The following is a 13958-nucleotide window of genomic DNA, read 5'->3' as shown; positions in this document are numbered from 1 at the left end:
GGGGGGGGGACTTGAGCATCCTTGGGATTTTAGTGTCCATGGGGGAAATGGAACCAATTTTCTGTGCATACCCAGGGGTAATTGTAGTTAAGTATTTGAGGAATCAAAGTTATATTTGGCTTTTCAACTCTACAGGGGGGGGTCAAGGCTCCTAAGCCCTATATTGTTCATGGGTGAGCTGTATACAACACAGCACTAAGTAGTTAGGAGGTGCAGAATCTATCTTAATTCGGAATGAGGGTACTCTTTGAACATTTCCCCATTACCCCCACCCCCTGGTAACCACCATTCTGTTCTGTTTATGAGTTCAGCTTTTTTAGACGTCACATGGAAATGAGGTCAGAAGTCTTGATTGCTTGTAAATAACAGTGATATTTTATTTCTTTAAAGGTCTGCATGTAGTAGAATAATACAGGTCATTTAGGTAATTATGCATTAAGAGTAACACCTGCCTAGAATTTTAATGATCTTGTTTCAAATGTCAGAAAAAAACTATGATTTTAAAAGAAAACTTACTGATTTCAAGAAATAGCTTCCTATAGTTGCTCTATATCATGAAATATTCAAGTATATGTTAGGCTCTTGATAATTCATTGGCAGACTATTTTAATTGACATTCTACTTCTTGGGACTGGCCAAATGTAATGTTCAGCCCTTACCAGTGTGGCTCAGTTAGTTGGAGTATTCTCTCATAAACCAGAAAGGTTGTGGATTTGATTCCTGTTCAGGGTACATACCTGGGCGGTGGGATTGGTCCGTAGTTGGGGCATCTGTGAGAGGTAACCAATCAGTGCCTCTCACATCGATGTTTCTCTCCCTCCGCTTTCCCTCTAAAAATCAGTGAGCATGTCATGGGGTTAAGGGTAAAAAAGTTAAAAAATGCTCGTATGTGAATTATATTAAGAAAATAAAGCTAGGGTCATTTGTATTACAACTTCATTGATCTTAAGCAGTATCTTTTTGCCCACGTAGTTGATGACTGAAGAGGAATTTGACCACTGAATTTTCTGACATGTGGGTGTGGATCGTACCCAGTACTATTGCGCTGAGGCTGAAAATCGTGTTACCTGCATTTAGGACAGAACTGCAGACCTCTCCAGGTAAAGTAACCTTGTAAAGAAAAAAGTGTATGTTACAGAGGCCTTGGCTAGATTCATGATGACACAGGACCTTGTCTGAACAAAATGATTTCAAAATTTGAGCTTGAGAATGTCACTGAAATCCAGTCAACGTGCCTCACTAGACTTTTGAGAGAACATTATGCTCAACAGAAAATGTTGGTGTCACATGTTAAAACAGCCTACTCAAAATGACAAGCGTAGATGTTGGTACACATGCCAGTTCCTCAGACATCCTTTTAAAGTTTTCATAGACATTTTGAGCCAATTCTTTTTTCTTCTGTATATATTGTATGCTGTTGAAAGCAACAAAAGATGCTCATCCTTGGGTCCCTGAAGGCAGGACACGTGGAAAGGCAGCCACCTACCACCTCTTGGAGCAAACATCGAGTGTCGTCTGAGTGACGTCCAGGTAGGAGGCGAGCTCAGCGCGGAAAGGCAAGGCCTGTGGAGAATGTCTTCGGCGGACCCGGACACTGGGTTTGGGGACAATTGATTTGTGTTCTTGTTTCTCTTCAGTTGTCTGTACCCTAGAACAGCGATTTTCAACTGATGTGCCACTAGAATTTTTAAAACTATCTAGTCAGAGGCACTGACCTCTTTTCTCAGATCTTAGCTTGTCTGATTAAAACAATGACAACAGACAACAGTATAGCTGTCTCATGACTGAATCAAGATTATACCTTTTATTGTCAGATTGGCCAAAAATAAATTTTTTTGGTGTGCTGCATAATTTTAGTAACTAGTTTATGTGCACCATGAGATAAAAAAACAGACAGTTGAAGATCGCTGCCTTAGATCAGTGGGTATAGGGCCATGGCACAGGAAATGTTTAAGAAATGTCAGTGTTACTAATTTTGTTTCTTAGCAATTTCTACAGAACTTAGAAATACTACTAATTTTTAAGTGTTAAGTACAAGTCTTTTAAATATACTGTATGTCACTTCCTTATCAATACCTGTGATGATAATCTAGGTCTGGTTTTCACCTCTATATTCCTAACACACAAAGGAGTCAGCCGTAGATATTCCTCAACAGTGCATTTACTGGGGACACGTTTCAGCCGTTGCAGCTCAAAAGTGGAAATCAGGAAAGACGGAGTTCACAGGGGTGAGGGGACTGTTCCCACCGACTGAGACAGGGAAAACCTGGTAGAAGCAGTGTTTGAACTACAGTCCCAAGGATGTTTGTTGTGGGAGTGAGTGTGGAGGAGAGGCTTCCGCAAGAGCATCTGTACCAGCAGCGTGTGGGTAGCCTGCGAGGGGACATCTGGGGATTCCTTTTAACTGCTCAAACAGTAGATGAAGACACCTAAGGGACTTCTGTACTCAGATGTGCCTCGTGGCCCCAGTGTCGTGTGGCAGCAGCGCAGCCCTGGAGAACTGGTCACTGGCTCCTTAGACATGAAGCAGCAGCTTCTTTGTGTGGTTCTGGAATCCACGTAGCTAATGCCACACTTCTGTGCTTGAGATTTACAAAGGGTTAACAGGAAGGCTTGGGTGGGTTAATTCTTTCCTTTGGTGGGAACAATTCATCTTAGAAAGTAGGTGAGGTGACCAAGATGCAGGAAAGTCTTCCATAGCTCAGCTGGATGTTTGAGGTTGCAGATCACACAACATTACATTCCTAGAGGGTTTAGGGTTCACTAGGTTATCTTTTCCCACGTTACCTAAAACATTCTTGTACGGCGCTTCAGAGGTACTTGTCCGTCATTTGTCCTGTGATGGTCAAAAGGTATGGTTCCCAGTATGAGCAGTTGTCTTGCTATCAGGAAAGTTACAGTTTGTGCTCTGTTCTTTCAATGACAGAATTGGGTTATATTACCCTAGTGCTTTGGTTTCTTGTATCAGAGGTGTTAGACCTTAGCTTAGACCTTCTCACAGTCATCCAGAAGTCGGTGTTCATAGACCTGTCATTTTACTTGGCTTCATCTAGGCCCTCTCCCTTAATCTTATCTGACTATTCTCATTGATTCTTCCATATAGGTTTCTTTTTACATGTTGGAATATTTTGGTTGATGTTTTTAATGTAGTCTAGGTTCTCAAATGGGATTAGAATAAGTTACTGGAAAAGGGAAAGTTACTGATAGTGTGTTTTTTCTTGGTATTTCCTGTCTGTTGCCATTTGCATATTGCAGTTTTCAATTTGTTAGTTTGCTTGGAGAAGTGGCTTCTAAGGTATTACACTTGCTGAAAGACTCCACAAAGATCTCAGTGTTACTGTCAGATTGCTCGGTATTGCATTGTGGTTTATTTCCATCAGATTTTCACCTTAATTCTGTGTCAGTTGAAGGATAAGCAGCCAGAGATGACCAGCCGCTCCTCCTCCTGACCTGGGGGCCTTTGCATCAGTAGCAGCGCGCAGTCTGCAGGGAGTCGTGTTAGACCGAGGTGTGCTCGTGTGGGAAGACCTTGGCTTGACTTATGATGAGCTTTGTTTCCTGAGCCCAACAAAGTGAAGCTCAATCCGAACTCTGAAGTCCTGCCCAAGTGTCCGTCCAGGGCCGTGGGACACACCAATCTGAACACACGACTGTAGACTGTAATTTCAAAGGTCTCCCCCATCAGTGCTGTGCAGGTCATGGAGAATGGAGCTGCAGGTTTTCCCAGGGAGGTAGAAGAGGTGGGTTCTGACCCACTGCTCTGGTTTCTTTCTGTATAATAGTTCCTTCTGCGTTTGTAACATCGGTATCTCCCGCCTTTGTCTTCCATCGCACGTCCCCAGTGATAACCTCAAGAGAGTCAGGACTTGGGAGATGCTGTGGTCTTTTCTTCGCTAACTTAGCCACTTAGTTCCAGCCGTGTGCCAGAATTGACGGAGGCCGTGTCCCCAACCTATGAGGCAGCTCCAGTTACCACATAGAGTAAGAAATTGCCAGTTTGTTGTCAAGACATTGCTTTGTTTGCTAAGATGAGACTGAAAATAGAAGTTACTCCAATTCTTTTCGTAGTAAGTTTCCACCTCTCTCTTGGCAGGACACAGAGGGAGATTCACAATGTTCGGCTCTGATTCAAGGGGGTGTGATTGGCATCTTGCAGGTGGTGGATCTGATCCCTAGAAGGAGGAAGGGTTTCCCCTTTTTTGAATGGGGGGGTCTCTACTTTCACATCAGTCTTCCGTATCTGTGTTTACTTGTTGGAGTAACAGATCTTTTATTGTTTGAGATTGACATTCTCTGATTAGATGCTTATGCTTTGCTTATAGTAGCCATTGTGAAGGGGGTTGGATAGTAATTAAACAGGTATTTAGAAAAAAAAGCCTGTATAAAAAAGGTACCATGGACAGTTGAATGTACTAAGACCTTATCCTTAAATAGTCACCTTACTTTGTTAATGTGTGTGTGTGTGTGTGTGTGTGTGTGTGTGTGTAAGTGTAAATATGTGCGTGTTGATGCTGTGATGAGTGAACAGCTTCTGATGAAAAGCTGTTGGGGTTCCCATAATAACGTTCTTTCTAAAGTAACTTAGGCAAGTGTTTTCACAGCTCTTTACCTTATTTAGTCCCTATTTCCCTGCCAGAAATTTTTGTATACTTACTACCTCAGAGATTTGTTTGGTTTCTCTTAGTGTTGCTGATCTGGCCAGCAGGAATATGCTGAATGAATTGTGAGAAGGAAGCCACCCTTTCCATTAGAAGCATCCGTTTGAGTGAGAGGAAAGGGTTGAGTGAGCTAGCGGTCTGTTGAGGTGCAAGTCATTTGGCCTTGGCCATATGGTGCAGTGTTAGAGAGGTCACTAACTGCTGGGAGAAAGGACACTGGGAGCTGCTGGGTGGGCCCCATGCAGATAAACCCCTTCTTGGCCAGAAGGCAACCTAAAGGAAGTCCCCTCAAATGTGAATCCCTGGAAGAGGATCAGGTTTCTGTTTCTTGGAGGAAGGAGTATAGACTTGATTGGATGCATTGTTCTTGAACCTGAGGACAGCTCTCCTTCCTGCCAAGTGAGCCTGAGGTCCCGCCCAGCTAGTAGTAACAGCGGAGGAAGGAGGAGTGGGTTGGCAGTGGATGGTGAGAGCTGTGGTGGGTGAAGGAAATAAGGAAGAAGACAGGTTTAGAGGGGTGTTATCATGTCCTGTGGTGTCCAGGTGTGAAGGGAGACGTGTCCATTGGAAGCTGTATCAGAATGACTTCCTTGGGGGGGAGGGTTCATTAGGGCTCTGAAACACCATCCACCTGCCCCGGCGTTTCACTTCGGCGCGACCGTCTCCGCCAGCCTGGTCCTGGTAGGTGCTGTGTTCTTCCTTGAGATCACTGCATAGGCAGCACGGTGTCATCTGGGAATGGAAGGTCTGTTCCTGCTGTGGGTGTTAGAATGGGTCAGGTGGTTTCCACGTATTGGCACCTGAGATGAAATCAAACTTTTCTCCAACTTCAATGCACGTGAGAGTCACCCGGTGGGTTGTACAGTTTTCAGAGTTTCGAGTCAGAAATCCTGGGTCTGCGGAGCTGACAGAAGCTGTTAGTTCAGGCACCACACATAGAGAACATCTGGGTGCTCCTCATTTTCTGAAAGTGCTGCTTCGTGACTGCTCATTTGCATGGCTGTGGGTAACGGCGAGACACGTTACCGGACAGTTAACAACGAACATGCATGGGGAGTCGGAAAGGAAATCTGTTGTCTTAAAAAGTGAATGCAAAATGCTGTATTTTTTTTTCTTATAATAGAACGATAGAGAAAATGACAATAGCCATTGGAATCAAATACATGGGTGGATACACACTTTAAAACCTTCTTGGACAATTATGTGAATCCATTTAATCAGAATAAATTTACAACATTCATTTAAATTATGTACCTGATTTGGCAAAGTTAGTTTATTTTTGATAATTTTTCTAATTACCCAAATTATCACTTGTTTCAATTTGGCTAAAAATAACCAATAAAAAGACATTTCCAGAAAACTAGGTGTTTTTAAAGCACTTTAAAGAGCAGATGTGGTCTCACCTAGTGTGCTGATTTCCTAGACATGGCAGCTTCTGCCTAATTCTTAGCCCTTGGTATTGTGTCCAGGTGGTGTTCTATGTTGGTCCCTGAACCGTGCATAACTCTCATTACTTTGCATTTAGGCATATGTTTGTCTTAAGCATCCGCTGCTGGATCATTTGAAATGGGCCATAAACTGGCAACACCAATGAACTCTCTGGGTGATGCTCTTTGTTGGGAGAAATTTTAAAATATATGTTATAGCTTGGCTGTAAATACCCTGCTGGCTGTATTTGATACTGAAATCCAGTACTGTTTTGTAAATATGCTTCTCTACGGGAATGGTTACAGTGGACTGTTTACTTTTCTTACTCACGTTGAAAGTTAGCCTCTTGAGTTGGGGTTTCTCCACGGGACAGGGAGTGAAGAAGGAGCCCAGACTTGAAAGAAAGAGACTTTTCTGTGGCTTGAACTGAATAAAAATGACAAATCGTGGAGTTTAAAAAAAGTGTGACATGAATGAACTCTTAATATGGGACAAGGAGACTTCTTTTTTGTGGCTTGGACTCAATAAAATGAGAAATCATGGAGGATTTTTAAACATTGTGACTTATGAAGGAACTCTTGAAACAAGGAGACTTCTTTTCTATGGGTTAGACTGAAGAAAATGAGAAATCATGGAGGATTTTTAAAAACTGACTTATGAAGGAACCTAAGCCTAAAACAAGGAGACTTCTGTGGCCGGCACTGAATACAACGAGATACCACACGGGATTTTTAAATAACTGATGTATGATTTCTATGAGAATTCAGTTACTGCAGGGACGCTGGTGTTCATATTTTTGTAGGATGGCAGAAAATGTAGTTATCTTTTGCATCATGTGTAACTCTAGTGAGCTTGACTGGATGCCATGGCTTTCAACTTGAGATAGATTGGGTGTTTTCCCTGCTGAGTGAATTAGGACCTAAGTGATGTTAGTGGTAATAGAAATATCCCATTCCTCAAAGTACTAAAGTCACAGTGAAGAAACCCATAAAAATCTTCACATACTGAATAATACTTTTGTTTGTCTAAGATTGGAAAAATGATTATAAGAAGGCTAGATTGACTTCTGATTCTTTTATGGGGAGAAAAGAAACATTAATGATTCATAATTATTATTGTTCTCACTCCAAAGCCCAGCATAATAGTTGGCCTCTAGTATAGGTTTGAGGGATAGTGAATAACTTTGCTATATTGGTATATTGTTATCAGTTATTGGTAGAATCCATTTATAAATGAACAAAAGGTATAAGAAATGAGATTTACAGTCCAGGCAAAATTTAACTCAGTTCCTCAGTTTAAACCCTGATTTTACTTACTCTTTATTATGAAGGTTTGAATCAAGAAAGAGGGCATTCCAGTGTACCACAGTGCTGGGCGTAGAGAAGTGGGTGATACTATCTTAAATTCAGATTGGCTATTCCATCAGAGTGATCCTTCCAGTACAGTGCCAAATTTCAAATTTTAATTTGGGGCTCTGATGGAAAGAGGTGTTTCTTAAGATTGTCTGCTTGAATATATGCATCCATCTGTTCAGTCTAGCTCACTGGAGAATTAACATTTACATGTTTAAAAAGAAGCATTTGTTCATTTGAAGCAGTCTCATGGGCAAATCTCTTAGAGATCAAGAGTTCATTGTTAAACATGTACGTTTACTTGTTAATGGGTAAAAGAGTAGTACTTGGCCACATAAAAATAAGAAAATGCGTCATTATTTAGGTTGGTAAAATACTGTTAACTTTCTGGTTTTTATAATGTACATAAACAATCTCTACAACTTGCTATAAAGGAAAAGACTTTGAGCAATTGTTTTTAAAATGACAGAATCATGTCCAGATGATACAACGAAGATACTGAAAAGGGTGCATGTGACATACCTCAATGTGTTACCTGTGAAACATCATTTCAGAATCATTGTATGATATCGTTGAATGACTTCTATAGAACTGCAAAGAGGTGATGCCAACTAGAAGGTAAGGAGGTGGCTGTCATTGATGGACACAGATGGAGCGGAAGAAAGATGGACAAGGGTTTCTTCCCAAAACCTAGAGCATTGATTGCATGGTGGATACTGTTCAGACTCCATTAGATTGAGCTACCTTCCTCCTTGAGAGTTTGGACATCTTTAAGCTGTGTTGCAATTTCCAACCAGTCGCCTTACTTCTGTCTTCAGATTCTCTATTTCATCTCAGCCAGAGAAGTCTTCGGGACAGATGATGAACCACTTCGTGTTTCAACAGTGTAGAAATAAGCAATAATCAGAGAAGAGACAAAGGTTATATAAAATGGTAATATTTTAGAGCATCTTTTGCCACCATCAAAACTGGAAAAGTTCGACTTGGCAGTCTCCTGAACATTAGGATTCTTAAGATCTGTGATATTCCTTCACTCTTAACTTCTGGTCCGTAAGAACCTCCAGAAATGTGTACAATAAGAAACCAGTGTGACCGCAGCCCAGGACGATGTACAGTATCTCCAAAAAACTCCTCCATGGACATAGACGGGCAGCCCCGGGGACTGTTCTGCATGGACAACGGTTGCGTAGTTGTGTTCGGGAGAGCCCCGGACCGCCTGTCCGTGGACAGCTGTGGGAGTTTGGACCTCAGGCTGGGATAGGGGTCTTCGGCCAGATCAAGAGCGATTCTTTGCGTCGATTCTGGGTCTGTGCCTGGCCCATCAGCATCAGGACAGTCTCCCTCTTTGTAAGTTATCCCCAGAAACGCAAGTGTGTGAAGGGCAGTGAGTGAACTGGAGTTTACTTCAAGTGGATAAAACTTGTAGTGTTGGCTATTCCAGACGGTGTCAAGTAGCCATAAGCCAGCGCTACAGGAGTCCAGGAAGAAGAGAAGGGCAGCACATTTGAGTTGACCTTAGAAGCTTTACCAGCTACAAAAACAAAGACAAAGTGTAAATTTGTACTGTTTTGAACTTCATCCTACCTTTCAAATGTTTACATTTCATTGGACATCTTTGGATTTAGATAAAAAGGAGTTTTTTTTTTTTGTTACCGAGTACCAACTCACACCCATAAGGTTATACCATTAAAAGCCATGCATTTCTGATATTTGTATGCATGTGTGATAGACAGATCTTGTTTTTTAATTTCTAAACATTTTTTAAAAACAGCTCAAAATCTAGTCCCGTTAAATACTTATTGGACACAAAAATATTGTGTGTGGGTAATGGTATTAAAATGTAAATATGAAATACTCACTCAGTGAATAATGAATGTGTATGAACTTTCATTGATACTAAGAGATGAAAAGAATGAAATTCAGCATCTTATGGTTTTGATTTTATAGTATTTTGTTTACTTAAACTTTCCTTGGAATATAATACTCAAGCACAGAGGCCTACATTTTTAAACAAATTATTTTTAGATAACCTTTTAAATGGTGGTTGTGACAAAAGAACCAGTTTCCAAGGGAGTTTCTAATAACATGTTTGCTAAAATTGTCTTCCAGAAAATATTTTAGGCAAGAGTTCTGAGGACGTTTGTAAAGATATACACAATTCTACATTCATTGTTTGTGTGCTCAGGGATAACAGAAAAGGAATGGCGTACTCAACACATGAATCAGGAAAAGGCAAGGCACTAGGACTTGTGTGCATATTGAGAAAATGTGTATGAAAAAACCAAATACAATTGCTTTGTGACTTTTCCTGATAAAATTGCTAAAGAGTTTGGTAAAAGAGAAGAAATATTTTAATACATGGCTATAAAAACAGAACTGTCAGAATACCTCTCAATGATGTGCATTTAAAATCCTTTGAATGGCTTATTGATGTGGGACTTGGGGGAAGGGGGGTTGTACCATATACAGCTGTTACGTGGACATTCTATGAAGGCTGCTTTGCGGGGATTGTAGATGTGACTGTGTAAATGGTTCTTCTGTTAGAAAGTGTCTAGTGTGACGGGATAGCTGCTCCATGCTTGATAACAGCTGTGCAGAGTTGCGTGGGTTTCCTTATTAGTCTACCTGTAATAGAAAAAGTGCTGTTACACCATCTTATCAAGCATACAGGTGGCTGACAGCTTTATGACTTCATGCTCAGATGTTACTTAGTTCATCTTCTAATGTTGCTTCCCTTCCGCCAGTTGAATTGTTAATTTGCCTTACAACATTATTTTATTTCTGTTACATACTCCTTTACATTTTGTTATAAACAGTGTTATAAATGTTAAATACTTTTGTTTGATATGCAACTTTCTACATGTATAGACATCATTGTAAATGTACTATAAATATGTATCAACTTAGTAGGATAGAAGCATTTTTGTTTGCCAAAGATGTTAGGCCTAGCCTCTGTGTGTTTCTTTGCATCATTAGGCTCCTTTTTCAAGTTGTGGTTAATACAATGTATAGTATCTAGTATATAATGTCACTTTCCTGACATGATTTGTAACCCTGGAAATATCATTGTAACTTGTAGGTCTGCCTTTGTTCGTGGTTTTCAGATTGTATACAGATAGAACACAGTTCTCCTCAAAACTTAGAGAACTCTCTACCAAGTGGTATAATAGCCTTCCTTAGAACTAAGTTTTCATTTGCTAATGGAACATTACTTTAGTGATACTAGTTTTTCTTGTTTAAAGTACTTTTTTCTAGTTGTATAGGTGTTTTATAAATTTTATGGGGACATTAGCAATGTTATATATCAAACCCAAGTTCATTAAATGTGGGCTGACATAAGAATGTTTTTGTATTATATGTATATAATAGACACAGTATTATGTTTCTGCAGCATAGGCGCGACTATATTGGCATGTTGTATAGGTTCATTTATATATAAAGTGCACATTTCCCCTAATGGTTGTCATATTAACTCTGAATAAATAATTGGGCAGCTGAAGGGGTATTTTTTAGATCAGTGTATATAGAATAGTTAGAACATGTAAGTTTTTGCTTTAAAGTTTTGTCCTTGAAATACAAGGATTGTTTACATATTCATATGTGTATACATATATACACATAGATACATGTACATATGTGTATATGAGTGTATAGAACTGTTTCTTAAAAGTCAAGTTAGAAACTTGCTGGAAGGTACTGTGACGCTGCTAATCACATGGTGGACATTTTGGATATAATTTTTTGTTTTATAACATTTGCATAGGATTTGCTGATAGGCATATATTTTGACTACCAAACTGCTGAAGTAACAAACTATTTTACATATTGAATTGCTATATTGTGTCTATTTGGGATGTATTTAGTGAGGATACTATTTCTTTGTATTGTACATAGAGGCTAAATGTTTTCTAAAGCAGTTTGGGACATATAATTTCTATCAGTTTTAGAGACGTGTTTATAGTTGAATGTAGAGTCATTGGTCTATAGAGTGAGCATATTCATTAGTTAGACTTGATTTTGAGGATTTGTTTTTGTGTTGTGATATTTTTCATTAGACAGTCTGTTAAAGGTGTAAAAATCATTGCCATTTATATTTTAAATAATGTAAACATGTATAAATTTTCTCCCGTCTAATTTTTGAACGTTGAATGTTGGGACTGGGCAGGGAAGTGTTAGACTGCTGTATGTACAGGAGACAAGCTTCTAGAACGTGTTAACTTCCTAGTTATTAAAAAGACCCTCTTTCCATGCGCACATGCGCACGCACACGCACACGCACACACAGAGTAAATACATTGATGTTGAATCTTGAATGGGGGTGATTAATCTGATCAAATCTGTTTTTATACCACAGCTTCATAGATGTGCAGAAATTAGTATTTTTAAAATGTTACTTCACCCAAAATTATAGCACACACGCTGTTTTTGCGTGATGACATGGTACACCAATCCTGTCTATTGTGATCTTTAGACTGCCCTGTATTTTATCTTTGAAAACACTTGATCCGTGCTGATGGCCTTTCAAATATCAGGAACTATTCATATAGTTAAACTTCTCCTCTGTAGTGTGGTTTGTTTCAAGGGCTATGGACAAAGGGAGTGGATGGTTTCTGATCTCATCTCCAATGTACTTGTTTTTCTCTCTGTATACCTACTCTTTGGTATATATTGATTGGGCACATCCATAGGATGCAATCTTGGCATTGATAAACTAAGGTTAAAATACTTATGCAAATTATTTTAAGAACTCTTGTTTCTTCGGGTTTGTTAAATAGCTGTTCCTAAATACATAGAACATTGATAAAACAGGATGGTAGTGGGCAGAGAGCTTTCCTGCGATATTGCTCCCCATTGGATTGCTGGGGTTATTAGAGACAAACTGCTTGGAAACCATTGTTGTGCTAGGGAGGAATATGTATTTGTAATTAAATTTCTTGGGTGGCGTCATGTAACTGTCGAGTGCGCATTTCTATGATACATCATCTGTACGTTGCATTGTGTGCCCATCACCTAAAAGCAGATCTTTTGTCCCCATGTATTTGGTCCCCTTTAGCCTTTACTGGCTGCCACCCCCTTCCCGAGAATACCATGCTGAGCAAAGTCAGTCAGGAAAAAGCTAAGAACTGTATGATTTCACTCATGAGGGACATAAAGCATTGAACATATTTTTACCTCACATTTTTATTCAGAAGAAAAATTAGATACTGATCATTAAATTGATCATATCCATTTTATATTAAAATACCTCTAAGGGATGTGTCTGAGGATCATGATGGAATTTGTTGTAGCAAATACAGATTGTCTAAAACACGTGATTCTGTGTTCATTTGTTAAAACAGCAATAACCAAGACAACTTTGTAAATAATGGGCAAGTAAAATATCTGGATGTATTGAGAGTCTCACAAAGTATAATCCTGTAAATATTTTACTGTAAATTGGTTACTACCATTGTCTTTTAAAAATATGGCAATGAGAGGCTCTTGGAGCTTTGAAAAATTTATATATCAATTTGGTTGTTACTAAAAATGGACAAGATAATGCATTTACCTCGTTACCGAAGAATAGTTCATTTTTATTGATACTTATGAAAAAGCAATTTTAAATTAACAGCAAAATAGAGGGGAAGGAACGAAGATTTCCCTGTCCCCACATACATGCATAACCCTCTTTGCTATCAACCCAAAACATGGGTAATGATGGCTATTTTTATTGCACCCCCCCACCAGAGGGGTATGTTTGTTACAACTGATCAACCTACATTGAAACATCATAATCACCCAAAGTCCATGATTTACATTAAAGGTTAGTCTTGGTGTTGTACATTCAATGTGTTTAGATACATGTATAATAATATACATCCACTATTGTATACAGAGTATTTCCATTGCCCTAAAAGTCCTTTGTACTCTGCCTATTCATCCGTCTATATTTTACCCTTCCTTTAATGTTCAAGATATCAGCGACTTCATCAAGCAGATTTTATACTACCTCTTGGAACTATACACAGTTCTGTATGTGTTCCCATGGCTGCATGACAATATTCAAGACAACTTTGTAAATAACAGGCAGATACATGTTTTTTACTTTTTAACATCTAGCCTTTCCATGTGTAGAGTCTCACAAAGTATACTTTTGTAAATAACTCATTGTAAAACTTCATGGTTATATTTGTGGGAAAGGTGTTAACATTGAAATGGCTAGAATGGTGGGTTTCTCGAGCTGTACATATCTGACCTCTTAACGTTGGGAGACGGAAAGGTAAAAGGGGAGTGTACTTCATTCACTAAAGAAAAGGTTTCAGCCATTGTTTAGAGCTTCTGTTATTATACATTTTTAAGGACTGGCATAATGTTGAATCCCTTGCTGATAGGGCATTATGTATTTTAACCATAGGAAATGTATTTTATAAGAAGTTCTACTCTCCTTTGTGTTAAAACAGTTTTGTATATAATTGAGCTGCATGATCACATTCAAGACAATTTTGTAAATAGGTACATACATCAATTGAAACATCTAGAT

General features: G+C 39.2%; 2 non-coding genes across 2 annotated transcripts; both read left to right on the top strand.

The window, feature by feature from the left end:
• The first annotated feature begins 1150 nt into the window (after positions 1-1150).
• Positions 1151-1223, top strand: LOC149991983 (small nucleolar RNA SNORD107). Its single transcript, XR_016508554.1, has one exon. It is a non-coding gene; the product is annotated as a small nucleolar RNA SNORD107 (small nucleolar RNA).
• A 2312-nt stretch (positions 1224-3535) lies between these two features.
• On the top strand, positions 3536-3600 carry LOC149991982 (small nucleolar RNA SNORD64). Its single transcript, XR_016508556.1, has one exon. It is a non-coding gene; the product is annotated as a small nucleolar RNA SNORD64 (small nucleolar RNA).
• Positions 3601-13958: the final 10358 nt, after the last annotated feature.

Source organism: Furipterus horrens, unplaced genomic scaffold, assembly GCF_987537825.1.
Source record: "Furipterus horrens unplaced genomic scaffold, mFurHor1.1.pri manual_scaffold_16, whole genome shotgun sequence".
In the NCBI taxonomy this organism is placed as follows: Eukaryota; Metazoa; Chordata; class Mammalia; order Chiroptera; family Furipteridae; genus Furipterus; species Furipterus horrens.
Note: the sequence above shows the minus strand (reverse complement) of the source record. Positions and strands in the feature narration are given on the sequence as shown.